This window comes from Fukomys damarensis, unplaced genomic scaffold (genome assembly GCF_012274545.1).
Source record: "Fukomys damarensis isolate Sample0158 unplaced genomic scaffold, DMR_v1.0_HiC HiC_scaffold_13, whole genome shotgun sequence".
Taxonomy (NCBI): domain Eukaryota; kingdom Metazoa; phylum Chordata; class Mammalia; order Rodentia; family Bathyergidae; genus Fukomys; species Fukomys damarensis.
The window spans coordinates 17,066,769-17,080,084 of NW_022900925.1; the positions used below are offsets into that span (position 1 = coordinate 17,066,769).

Consider the following 13,316-nt stretch of genomic DNA (forward strand, 5'->3'; position numbering starts at 1 on the left):
GAGAGAGAGAGAGAGAGAGAGAGAAAGAAAGACTGTGTGTGTGTGTATATATATTCTCATACTTATCTGAATACCTAACACTATCAGTATCTGGCAGAATTGATACTCGCTGTTTTGGTATGCTTCTGTTAACCTGTTTTAAAGCATGAATAGTAAGAATATATGTCCAAACATTAATTCATGTTTGCAAAGGATTTTGAAAGGCCTGTTTAGAAGCTTCACTATTAGAAATTCAATATTCTGTGTCCTACTCTTCCCTCTTAATTCTTACATGATTTTTCTCTTGATTTTTATTACATGCCTATGTGAAAGTGACAGCACTAGCTATTTTAGTCAATGCTTTAGAGTGTGTCTGATTAAAGCTGTGCTTCCTCTAGATTATGAAATAAATGCAAAGATGTTCTTGGAGGAAAATATGGCTACCCTTTTGTTTGTTTTCTGATACAGAGCAAAATTTGAAATCCTTCAGAGATATAAGTTTATTTGATTATGTACATTATTTATTCAAACAGTATCATCCAGTATAGTTCTATATCAATATGGGCCTTTGGCAGCAGTAAAGGGGCTGCAGAAAACTAAGGTGCCTTTAAACAGAAAGATTGCATCTTTACAAAAAAGACTTACCAGAGCCAGGGATTTAGCTCAGGGTTGCTTTGCCTGCCTTGCAAGCACAAGGTCCAAAGTTCAATCCCCGGTACCCAAAAAAAAAAAAAAAAAAAAAAAAAAAAAAGTTACCTTCTTAATCCAAATATAGGTATTTGTGTGGTTTTTCTCCCCCTTTCCATCGGATTTCTTCTGAAAATAATTTTTAAATATGTTCTTAGGCACTACATTGGATCACATTGACCCATAAAGAATGGAGGGTGAGAGGGGCTGTATTTTTATTACAATTTAATTGTTTAGCCATCCATCTATATTCTATTAATATCTAAAATAAAATATCCTGAGAAGAAAATAATTAACTATTTAATTGAATTCACTTAATGTTAGCTAAATAATACTAGGTTCCCACTCAAAGCCCACCTGTATTATCTGTGATGAGAAAAGGACTATAATTGTAAGTGGTCTTCTGTAATCAGTAAGTTTCACTAAGGACTTCATTTTTTTCCATTAAGTTTATTGGTACATTTAAGGTAAACAGTACAGTTACATTCATCATTGGGATCTTGTACCTTTACATGATTTGTCTTGGTTCTTATTTTTTTCCCCATTCCCCTGCCCTCCCTTTACCCCCTTCACCCTTCTCTATTTACAAAAACTTTGTTTCCATTTTTTCCTTTTTTCCTATTTTTAAGGACTTCACTTTTGATAGTTATTTCATTATGGCTTCCTATTTTTCAGTATTTAAAAATCAATCTAGATTTAATCACTCTAATTTTATAGGTAAATAATTTTTATTTTAAAAAATTTTAAGGCCCATCTGCTAGCACACATCTATTGTAATCTCAGTTGAGGCAGGAAAATCACTTAAACCCAGGATCTAAGGCCAGCCTAGGCAACACAGTGATACCCCCACATCAAAAAAACATATAAACCGGCCAGGATTTAGCTCAGTGGCACCATGCCTGCCTTTTAGGCACAAGGTCCTGAATTCGATCCCTGGTACCACACACACACACACACACACACATACACACACACACACACAAGCATCAAAACATATTAACATACACACATACACTTTTGTTGTTGCTGTTGTTAATTATCTTGAGGCAGTAATATTTCTTATTTCCTAAGGTAAAGTTGCTTTTTTTATTTCCAGTACCAGGAATGGAAGTCAGGACCTTGCTCTTGTGAGGCAAAAATTATTTTTAACCCAACATAGTCTTTTCTGTGAAGTCTTTCTTTCCTTTTGAAAGCCTAGTACTATACCTTGGCTTTCACTGAATCTGCTATTTTACCTATAAAATTATGAAAATATTAACCCCAGAGTGTAATTACTATTAATTAGATTCCTTATGGATACTTTATAAACAAACAATAAATAATGTAATTCCTGGTAACTATTTTTAAATGCCACTAAAACAAAAACAAAAATACTACTTTGTCTACTGTTTCAAGTATAGTTTATAAATATGCTTTTTGTTTGTTTATTTTTATTTTTGTTTTTTTGTTTTTTTTGAGACAGGGTCTCACTATGTAGTTGAGACTGACCTGGAACTTACTATGTAGCCCAGGCTTGTCCTGAACTCACAGCGATCCTCCTGCCTCAGCCTCCCGAGTGCTGGGATTACAGGTGTACACCACCATGCCCAGAGTAGTTTACAAATATGAAAATACCTCAAATAGCAGACGAAGTAGTATTGTTTAGATTTGTTTATAATCCCTATCTCACCATGATTTAATCCCAAAGCTAGAAAATATTATGGTTGATAAACATCCCTAATAAAATGAATATATTAAAAACTAGAAGAGAATTACTTTTGTTTGTTTGTTTTTTGGTACCAGGGATCAAACTTGGGTCCTCGCACTTGCCAGGCAGGAGGCGGCACCACTGAGCTAAATCCCTGACCGAAGAATTACTTTTAAAAGTTTACAAAATACTTTTGTAATCCCCTCACAGTCCTTCTAAAGTAACTTACTTTAGTAAAATGCTCAGTAAAGCTGACCAAGAGAAGAGCTAGGCCACAGATTCACTATTAATAAAAATCCCATTGTGAGAGAATATTATGCAATAGATAAAATTATTTAGCGTATTCATTTTATTAGGGATACTCAAGAACCAAAACAGTTTTTCAGCTTCAAACCTAATCATCTCATGAACTTTCCAGAAAAGGCTGGTAAAGTAAAAGCTAAAATAACTGCTTTCCAAGAAGTGACTATGTGAAGGTAAAACTTTAAGGAACTAGGTTTTTTCTCTTTTTGTTATACAAGGCAAGAGCTTAAACAGTAAACTTTTTTTTCTTTTTTTCATAAACAGTAGACTTTGAACCTAATTAATTTGTTGAGTATCTGAAACCAGTTTGGTTTTTTTCCTCTCTTCTTTTTTTCCCCCTGAAACCAGTTAGAATCCTTCCTTGTGAAATTTTTACACAAAATATAAAATAGAGGTTTTTATTTTGGTTTTCCAACATTTCATTTAAAACATAAAGACAAATTGGAAGAATTGTACAGTAAATACCTAAATACATGTTCCCTAAGTCCTATGATTAACATTTTGCAATATTGAATTTGTCACCTACCAACTGATGTATCCATCCCTGGACTAGAATTTAAGTAGGAAAAAGATTTTGTTTGCCATATATATTTAATATTGGTATTATAACATATATATAAATATATTTTAGGTTGGTATTATAACATTTATTAAAACAATGCTATGGGTTAATAGAAACAGCAAAGAACCAAAGAATTCAACTGTAAGCTATGTAAAATCCCAACTAAAACTCAAAAGTGTCTAATGTATTCATTCATTAGCTAACTAAAAGCCCAAAAATGACAAGACACCCAATATAATAAAGTACTGCAAAACAACTGACAATTTTCAGTTATAAATATTGTGGATTTTGTGTTTTGTATCCTTTTCTCAATCAAGATAAAAATTATTTTTGAATGTTATATAACATACACACAAAACAAGATAGAAAAATACATTTTAAACTTGTAACAATGGCTGAAAATACCAGTATCTGTGTATATTTTATATAACAATCTTAAGAAACTTTTAAAAATTAACTTTAGCGCTTTATAAGCAATACTTTTCTGAATGAATTTTGTGTTAAAGAAATATTACTGGGGCTGGGAGTGTAGATCAGTGGTAGAGCCCTTGTCTAATATATATAACGCCTGGGCTTGCTCTCCAGCACTACAACAAATGTGGGGGTTGGACATGGTGGTGCACATCTGTAATCCCAGCACTTGGGAGGCTGAGGTAGGAGGATCACAAGGTTAAGGACATCCTGGATGACAACAGCAAGTCCTGCAAGGCCATCCTGGACTATATAGTGAGACCCTGTCTCAATAAATTAAAAAATAAGGTGACCATATTGTATACTATAAAAATGTGAATGGAAATATAAACACTGAATTTTAGAGAAGAGGTGAAAAGCTAAGAAAAGTTCACAGGGAGCTTTAAATGTAATGTTTCATTTCCTAAAATCTGAAGCAGAAAATGTTAGAACATAACAGAGCTATCTGTTGAGTGTTTGGCCATTTGTTATTCTGTCTTCTTTGCTGTATGCTTGAAATATTTCACAATTCAAAATGAATGAAAAAATTTGCTCATCTTTCCTGCACAGTATTTTGTACTTGAGATCCACTGTCCAGTTGAACTGCTGGCTGAAGTGGATGAATAGAATCTGACAAAACCATATCTTCTCTCAGTTATTGATGCACTAGCTGAAGAATAATGTAAAGTGCCCTCTTTCTAGTAAGGAGCATAATTTGCATGCTATTAATATTGTCCTTGGGCCAGGGATTTAGCTCAGTCGCACCATGCTTGCCTTGCACGCACAAGGTCTTGAGTTCGATCCCCAGTACTGAAAAAAAAATTGTCCTTAAGTTTTTTTTAACATATTTAACATGGTTATTGAAAAGTATGTAATTACATTAGTATGTGATGTTTTTGTGTTCACCTGATTTCAGAAGAAAAGCATGGCAAGTGAAATAGAGCCAGGGAAGCTGATACATGAAAGCTTAGAGAGATAATGATGCTGCTCTGCCAGGGACTAGAAACTTGACCATTCTAAACAAACTGCATAGTACTAAATTGCTTGTGAAAGGCCTGACTTAGTCCTGCTGCAATTTGAACTTTTGGCTCCTGAAAGTCTAGTGCAGGCTTGAGAATAAAAATAAAGCCTTCACCTACTGGGTTGTGTTCCAAGTCCTCTCCTGAATTCATTGTATAAAGAGGCATCTATCCAAAGAACAAGAGACAGCAGGTGAGAGATGAGGCAGGTGAGAGATGAGGTGAAAAGGAGTCTTAGAGGATGCTACCTGCATCAAGAGTAAGGGATCGAGCTTCAAAGAGAAAGAACCAGATATAGTATTGATTTCTTAGGAAGCATTTATCTAGAGCCTAACATGCATGAGGGAAAAAGATACCCTTAAGAAGATATAGTAGGGTTGTGGTGTAAAGAATTAGTCATCCAACCAGAATTTATTTAGTGATTGTGACTTACCTAGCACTATGCTATTTTCTATAAGGGTCACAAGAGTTACAGTGTCTTATTTGCTCTAGGAGTGAGAAAACATATAGGCAACAATTAGAGGACAATAAATAAATATGATATATGCTCTAATTCTTGCCTATAAAATATGCATTTTAGCTTTGTGCAATGGCAGTATCGCAGCCAATGAGGTTTCTCTGAGATGTGATTATTGCTAATTGAAAACTTAAAATATGCATTTTATATTATGTGGCATAAAATAGAGAATATAAGACCTTGAATAACATAGTTTATAAATTCTAAAGGATTTAGAAAAGTGTCATAACATACTTTAAACCACAAATTGATGATTATTGAACCTAATCAGAAGGTTCAGATCCTACCTTCTGACACTTATGTAAACTTGGGCAGTTCCCTTAACCTTTAAACCTCAGTTCTGTCACCTCTAGAATGAAGCTGATAATCCCAGGTAGCTTTCCTTACTTATACACAGAATTTTAATGAGAATTAAGTGATGACAGATGTGAAAACAGTGTAGCGTTCGTAATTATCAAATCAACTGATAATTGAACTAGGTCTTGAAAAATATACCTGGATAACCTAAAAGGCTGGCTACAAGTGATCTCAGAGAGGGAACAGTTTGAACAAAGAAATATGAGACTTGGATATAAAACCATATAGAAACCACTTAATTATAGCAAAAATTTGTTTCAGAAAGATAGGTAAAAACTAATGTATTGATTGTGTTGGAGAAGGGATGAAGTTGAAGGTTATATATCATAATGCCTGGATTATGGTAGGATTCAGATTACAAAACCTGCAGTTTGGACTTGATCTGAAACGGAATTTAAAAATAGTTGCAAGTTTAAGTAGGAAATTATTATAAAAGTATTTAACTCGTATCCACTTTGATAATCAGCATGTAACTAAGTGTCTGGCATACAGATATTCAGGATTAACAAGAGAATTCAGTTAATCTATCAACAGTATTATAGGATGAATTGAACACATCTGAGTGTAGAATCAAGCCCTTTTATCATTTAGATGTTAGACTTGTTCATCTTTTTCTTTAACTATATCAATGATATATTTGCTCCACTAATAGGTTTATTTTAAACATCAAATCACATGGTGATATACCATCATCATTCACAAATACATCAATCTTATTTTGTAGGTTGTTGTATATAAACTACAGAAAGAAAAAAACTGAAGATAAATGCTTTGAAAAATGTCTTATGTACAATATAAGTTTGAAATACAGAGTTCTAAGGGATCAGGTAGCAAAAGAAAGGTATACAACAACCAAAGATCATCTTTCTGCTATATTTAATACAGGTATAGGTTCCTATTATTGTCAGGACCTGCTAGGCATAGGTAGGATCATGTAGAAGATAAAATACCAGTGTTAGTCAGGTAACTATTTAAGGTTCCCCAGAATTCTTCCTATGGTCAACAGCCTTTTCAGGTTTAACTTATTTATAATGAACTTCTATCATCATGAAGAAAGTGTAGAATACTGGTTTTAAAAGCAGGTTTGGAATCAGAATAACAAGCTCAGTTTAAAAATCTGCTGTATAAGCTTAGACAAATCATTCAATCTTTCTGAGGCCCATAGAGATAATAATATAAGATTGTCTGTAAGAATAAGTGAGATATTGCATGTAAACTCTTAATAGAGCACCTGGCACATGGTGAATGTCTGTTCAATAAATATCAGTTTATCAGGGCTTTTATTGTTTTTCAAGATCTTATTAACTCCTCTAACCTCCATTTTTTGTTGCTCCCAAATTCACTTCCACTTTTTTTGGGGGGTACCCAGGATTGAACTCGGGTCCTTGTGCTTGCGAGGCAGGTGGCAGAACTACTGAGCTAAATCACCAGCCCTCCGATTTTTCCATCTATATCTTACCCCATTGTGGGATACTGAATTAGGACTGCATCAGCACTGAACAAGTCTCAAAGTGCTCTATGAATTTGAAATTATATTATCTTCAAAGTAATTTAAGTATTAAATATATTTAGTTATAGTCTAAGTAATTCTTTTATAATCTATATTCTATGATATAGTTCCTCATATTTTTCCTTATAATTCGGGCTGTTTTTATACTTTCTATGGCATATTTACCTTTCTAATATGTATATCTTTCAGTTTTTAATGTAATATATGAAATATGGGGTACAGAAGTGGATCTTGGGACCCTGAGTTAACTTAATAGATCATGAGATAGGAGACTCTAATGTCACACAGAAAAATTAAAAACTAAACCCTTCAGAAGGGCAATTTAATAATATTTACTATATCCAAAATGTTTAAAATATTTAAACTAACTTCCAGTTCCATCTCTAGGTATCCATCTAATAAGTATGCATAAAAGTTGTATAAAAGAGTGGAGGTAAGAGTGCTTGTGTGCTAGCATGTGTGAGGCCTGGGTTCAATCCCTAGCACTATCAAAGAAAAGTGTCAGTAAAGGCATGTTTATAGAGATATTTTGTGTATAATAGTAAAGACTAGAAGCAAATTTCCATCAGCTGACAACTGTCTAAATAAACCATATATGATCACACAATAAGATACTATGTACTCCGTTGAAAAAACAAGGTAGACTTATATAACTATAGGAAAATGTACAAGCTATAATAAGTGGGGGGGCAAGAAGCAGAATAATATGTGTAATTTGAGTCTATATGTGTGTATGTGTGTCTCTTAAAGAGAAGCTATGACATAGAATGTGTATATGAAGAAAATATCTGAAAATACTGATGTTAATCACTCGGGGAATAGGATGATGAGAATGAGAATGATTTTTATTTTACTGTTCTGATTTCTGAAACAAATAGTCATTTAGTATGTGTTACTTTTATTTATTTTTTAAATGGTTTTTAAAAGGTTTGAAGAGAGAGACTGAGGGCTAAATGGCTGAGCGTTGTGTAAAGTGTCTTGGATGTGAAAAGCAATCTATAAATGCCTATTATTTTTACTAGACAATAGAATGTGAGGCTTTTGTTACCTGAAGAAAGAAGCATTTCAGCATCTCTTTCTACAGGAGCATATGGTGGTTAAGATCACAAGTGAAGAATGCTTTGGAGATCCTTTCTCCTGGAATAGACATACAGATCTCTTCACTATACTCTATTGCTCTTATGATGGAAAATTCTATGGAATGATTGTAAAGGCTCAGTGACACTGTTCAATTCCGTGTTTAAAGCTATTGTTAGATATTCTTTAAAGATAAAACTATTATCCACACAGTGATTACAAAACATGATAGATTTTAACAGCCTTTGTTTAAAGAATTTGATATATTTTATTGGTGTGAAGAGTGTCTTTTACTAATCATAGTAAGATACCACTTGGTGCTATCTGGGCAACAAATTTGAAATTTGGAGTATTATGTTCAGTTTTATCTAGCATTTTACAATTTAACAGGAGACAAAAGGTTATGTCACTCTATGTAATGGGCTTTCTGTTTTGTAACTTTTTAAGTGTTGGTCTTTTCCTTTTTGACACTCAGGGATTAATTTACTATTTGTTTCTCTCCATCAAGCCCTTAGAGAAAACATGCAAGCATAAATTTATGATTAATATAATCATTTTGCCTTATGACTAGGTATTTTTAAATAAAGTTGTATGTTAGTGCTATTATTTGCAAACATAAAAATTGAGTAAGCACTTAATTGAGTGCTATAGTAAAAATTACTATAGACTGTAACAGAGTTAATGTAATTAAATGCTTAGCAAACTAACAGTAAAGACTTTCTAGATGAATGGTGGTACACAGGAGAAGTCTGTATTTCAGTTTTCATTCAGTCATCAACTTCTGGGTAATATAAGAAAACAAACACAACTCAATTTCCATTACCAGAAGTTGTTTGGCCAATTTATTCATGATAATGATTCATAATGAAAACTTGATGTTACCATGTTCACGAAGCACTGTTGTCCATGTATCTTAATAAGGATGTGAGGGGAATATTAACTATCCCCAGGTTAAAACTAAAGAAATTAAGGATGGGAAAGATTAAAGGCTTGTCTATAAACAATGCAGCTAGACTCTAGAACTTCTGATACCAGAGTCCTTGCCACTTTTTAATGTTGCCCATTTTGGCTTGTGTTTGTTTGTTTGTTTTGGCTTGTTTTATTTTTGTTTTTTGTTTTTTGAGACAGGGTCTCACTACTCAGGTGGCCTTAAACTCACTATCTAGTCCAGGCTGGTCTTGAACTTATGGTGATCTTTCTGCTTTAGTCTCCCAAGTGCTGGGGGAGGCATACACCACCATGCCCAGCTCCATTTTAGCTTCTTTTCAGATTTGTGGAAAACAGCTTAGAGCATCATCTCCAATCCAAAATTTTCACTTTCTCAGTGAACAGACAGAAATACAGTGGGCCTCACCTTAAGATTGGAAGTTATTAAAGCCAAAGAGTAGATTTTTGTGCCAGGTACTCTTAGTGAGATAGATAGATCAGTTTAATATTCACAATTGGACTGGGAATTTACCTTAGCGGTGCCGACACCTGCCTCGCAAGCGCAAGGTCCAGATTTCAATCCCTGATACCAAAAAAAAAAAAAAAAAAAAAAAAAATTCACAATAACTTCATGAATTAAGTATAATATTGAGACTCAGATCAAGTAACTCCAAAATTCACAGCTCATTACAGCAGGGTCCAAGCCTTGAATCTCAAAGCCAGAGTATTTAACTGCTGGGCTCTATCGCTCTGAAAATATAACTGTTTATTTTAAGTGGATTAAATTCACTATGGGGGGATGTGAAGCAAGGTCTCACTATGTGTTCCATGTTGGCCTTGAACTCTAAAATTTATCTAATTCAGCCTCCAGTGCTGCAACTGTAAGTCTGTACACCTCAGCCGGCCCTCAGGACCTTTGGATTGGATGGAAAAATACTTACTCTAGCTTTCTCACTCTCAAAACAGGTGTTGGGATACTTGATTTTCTTATCCCAGTTTCTTATCCCAAATGAAATTGTGACTTGAGCAAAATCTTAGTTTATTAAGTGACCATTTTAGAACTAGAATGTAGGTTGTCTGGTTTCTAGTCCACTGCTTTTGTATCATTTCAAGTGATCTGCCCATGATGAAATTTTGTCAGAGAAGCAAAAAGTATGTCTACAGCATTCATTCTCATTGCAGTGTATCCTCCTATCTGTCCTGGAATACAGTTAGGTCAGCATTGTTCATTGTTTTACGGGGTTTATACCTTATGGAGCAATACGTAGTAATGAAAGCACCTTATTAACACAAGGGACTTCTATTACTTTAAAATCTTTTAATGCTACTAATCTATAATCCTATTTTTTTTTTTTTTAAGAACAGCTCTTAAGAAAGCTGAGGCAAGAGAATCACAAGCTTGAGCCAAGCCTAGGCAATTTAATGACTTACTGAGACACTGCCTCAAAATTAAAAACAGGCTAGGGATGTAGCTCAGCCCTAGATTAAATCCCCAGTATTGCTAATAATAGTAGTAGTAGTAGTAGTAGTAATGGTACATAGCCATAATAAAACTCAAGTCTTACAACTCAAGTGAGAGTGTGAAGGCAATAAATTTTCTTGAAGGCCTTTGTTGAAAGAGGAAGAGAGAAGGGAAGGGTGAGGGGAGGGGAGGGAGGGAGGAAAAGAGAAAGAAAGGAAGAAGGGAGAGAAGGAAAAAAAGCCAGCTTATTCTGACTTCATGTGGAGTAGAAAACTAGCTTAGTTTATTTCATGCTGCTCAATCTAATTTGGAATCGTTTTTGAATTCCTAGATGCTTGAGTATAGAAAGCTTGCTCCCTAGAGCCTGGTTTCCTGACTGTGGAGAGTAAAAGATTAAATAGAGCTGAAACTAAATTGATTGACATTTTGACGTGGCAGACTGAAAAAAGAAAGGGAATTTGTGTGACTTTTAAAACCAAACAGCAGAATTATTTCCTTAAAAGTATCCCAATTTGCAAAAATTATTTAATTTTTTTCTTAAAAAACTAAGAGGCATATTCTAGCACTTTCCGGTTTCCTTTATTATAGTTCAAAAGCAAGAAATTGACTTTGAAAAGCTTTTGAAAAGGCCTGAGTTGAGGGTATTATTGTAGTCTCCTTACCTGAATGGGTACTGACAAGCCTTTTGAGGGGAAACCAAAGGACTATGCACTATAGGAACCTTTTTATTTTTTAAAAAAAGTATACATATATATTTATACAATCTATATGAAATCTTCACTTAAATTTTTAAGTACAGAGATAAATTTGAATTAAGACATACTGCCTGCTGAATTATTTTTCAGACAGATAAACATGATTACTATGCATCATCTTTCCTAAACAACATCATTTAGATAAAATCCTATCTCTGCTGTGTCATGAAAGGAACTGGACTCACCTTAACAGTACCGGTTAAAGTCCTTACTGCCTTTTTTGATCACAGCAGGAGGCTGTCAGCCTCGAAGAAGTTTCAAGCTGGCGAGTTTGCCAGATATTTTAAGCAATTTATTTTAGGGTGTATCAGCAGATTTTTTCTTACACTGCCATTTGGGTGCCTGCTGACACAGCCTGAATAAATCTTTCAAACATTTTCCTTCCTAGAGATGGATGAAGATGATGAAACTCCAAGATCTAGATCTCCTATTAACTCCTCACCTCCCTTCTGGCTCTTCCGTATTACCACATCTCCAGGAAACTTACATACCTCTTTCCATTTGCGTTTACGATATTTGAACTCCCTAAATTCTTTGGCGACGGCTTTAGGTTTTATTGAAGGATCAATTAGCAAGTTGATTCTGATTTTAGGCATAGAATTTTTTACATTGATTATTTCATTACTAGTATTTTGAAAACTCAAACTTTACAATAGAGAACAAGCCTGAATATGTGTATAAAACAAAGAAAATCAAGACTCTTGCCGGGCGTGGTGGTGCATGCCTGTAATCCCAGCACTCGGGAGGCTGAGGCAGGAGGATCGCTGTGAGTTGAGACCAGCCTGGACTACATAGTGAGTTCCAGGTCAGTCTCAACTGCATAGTGAAACCGTCTCAAAAAGCCAAATAAATAAATAAATAAAAATTTAAAAAAATAAAATCAAGACTCTTGATTTCTAGTATGCTAAGACTGAGGTGATTTCTTCCTAATTGTTGTCTGTTTTCTAACTGTAGTGAAGTCATTTTTAAAAGTTACTAATTTCTGGCTTTGGGTCCCAAAAGGCAGCTTCGTTGTTATATATTTCAGTTAAGTATTTAGAAATTCTAAAAGTATTTATGTCTGAAAATATTTGCTCTGGATCATGAGATTAGAAAGGCAAGAGATAAGGGAGCTAATTTACTGAGAGCCTACCCTGTGCCAGCCCCTTTTGTAAACCTCGACAGAGCTTGCAGGAGAGGAAGGAGTCTGGTTTTACAAAGAGCTGGTTCCTGGTCAGGTGAAAGGCAGTGCTCAATGAGCAGAAGGAAACATGGTAAAAGGCTTAAGCCTGTAAAGCCATCGGAGAATACTGTTTGCTGGTAAAAGCTCTAGATCTGGAGTCACAAACGTGGTTCCTGTCCGAGTAACATCATTTACAAACGAGGTCATCTTCCTACACCCTGCATGTTTTCGATTCTGAGAAATGAGGATACAACCAATCTCTACCCTGCCTTCTCAATCTTGGCTGCACGTTGATATCACCAAAGGGGAACTGAAAAATACATCTAGAAAACCTCAAGAGATTCCAATTTGATTGCCTAAGATGCAGCCTGGGCATTTGGGGTTTTTAAAAATCACAAGTAATTCATAAGCATAGCTAAGGCTGTGAATCCTTGGAAGATGGCTGGGAAAGCCTTCTTTATGTGTATTTACAAGGGTTAGCAGATGTTATCCATAGTGTAAGGTAATTTTATATTTCCCACCATAGCTTCAACTGTTTAGTTAGGGGGAAAAAAATTAACCTCAGAATTTCCTCAAGCAAAAAGAAAGTCACTGATAAGTGTTTGTTTCATTTATGCGTGTATAGCCTTTTAAGAATTCAAAAAATGGGCTTGAGGTACAATGCATAGAGCTGGTTAAGAAGCAGGACTTTTCTGTTGAAACATTTCCCCTTAGAGAAATTCTAGCTTTTCTCACACATCCCCGGCGGGGCCTCCTTTTGCCAAGCAGGCCCGAACGCGAGCCAGGGATGGGATCCGCGTGGGCGCTTCGAGCTCCCGGGGCGGGGCGCCGGCAGGGCGGACTCTCCCGGCTCTCAAGATCC

General features: G+C 35.0%; 1 protein-coding gene and 1 non-coding gene across 6 annotated transcripts in view; both read left to right on the top strand.

Annotated features, from left to right (window-relative positions):
- Ssh2 (slingshot protein phosphatase 2) overlaps positions 1-13,316 on the top strand; it is a 246,545-nt gene that overhangs the window by 117,546 nt on the left and 115,683 nt on the right. The gene's annotated exons all lie outside the window — the stretch shown is intronic.
- On the top strand, positions 5,266-5,401 carry LOC117285946. Its single transcript, XR_004517065.1, has one exon. It is a non-coding gene; the product is annotated as a U4 spliceosomal RNA (small nuclear RNA).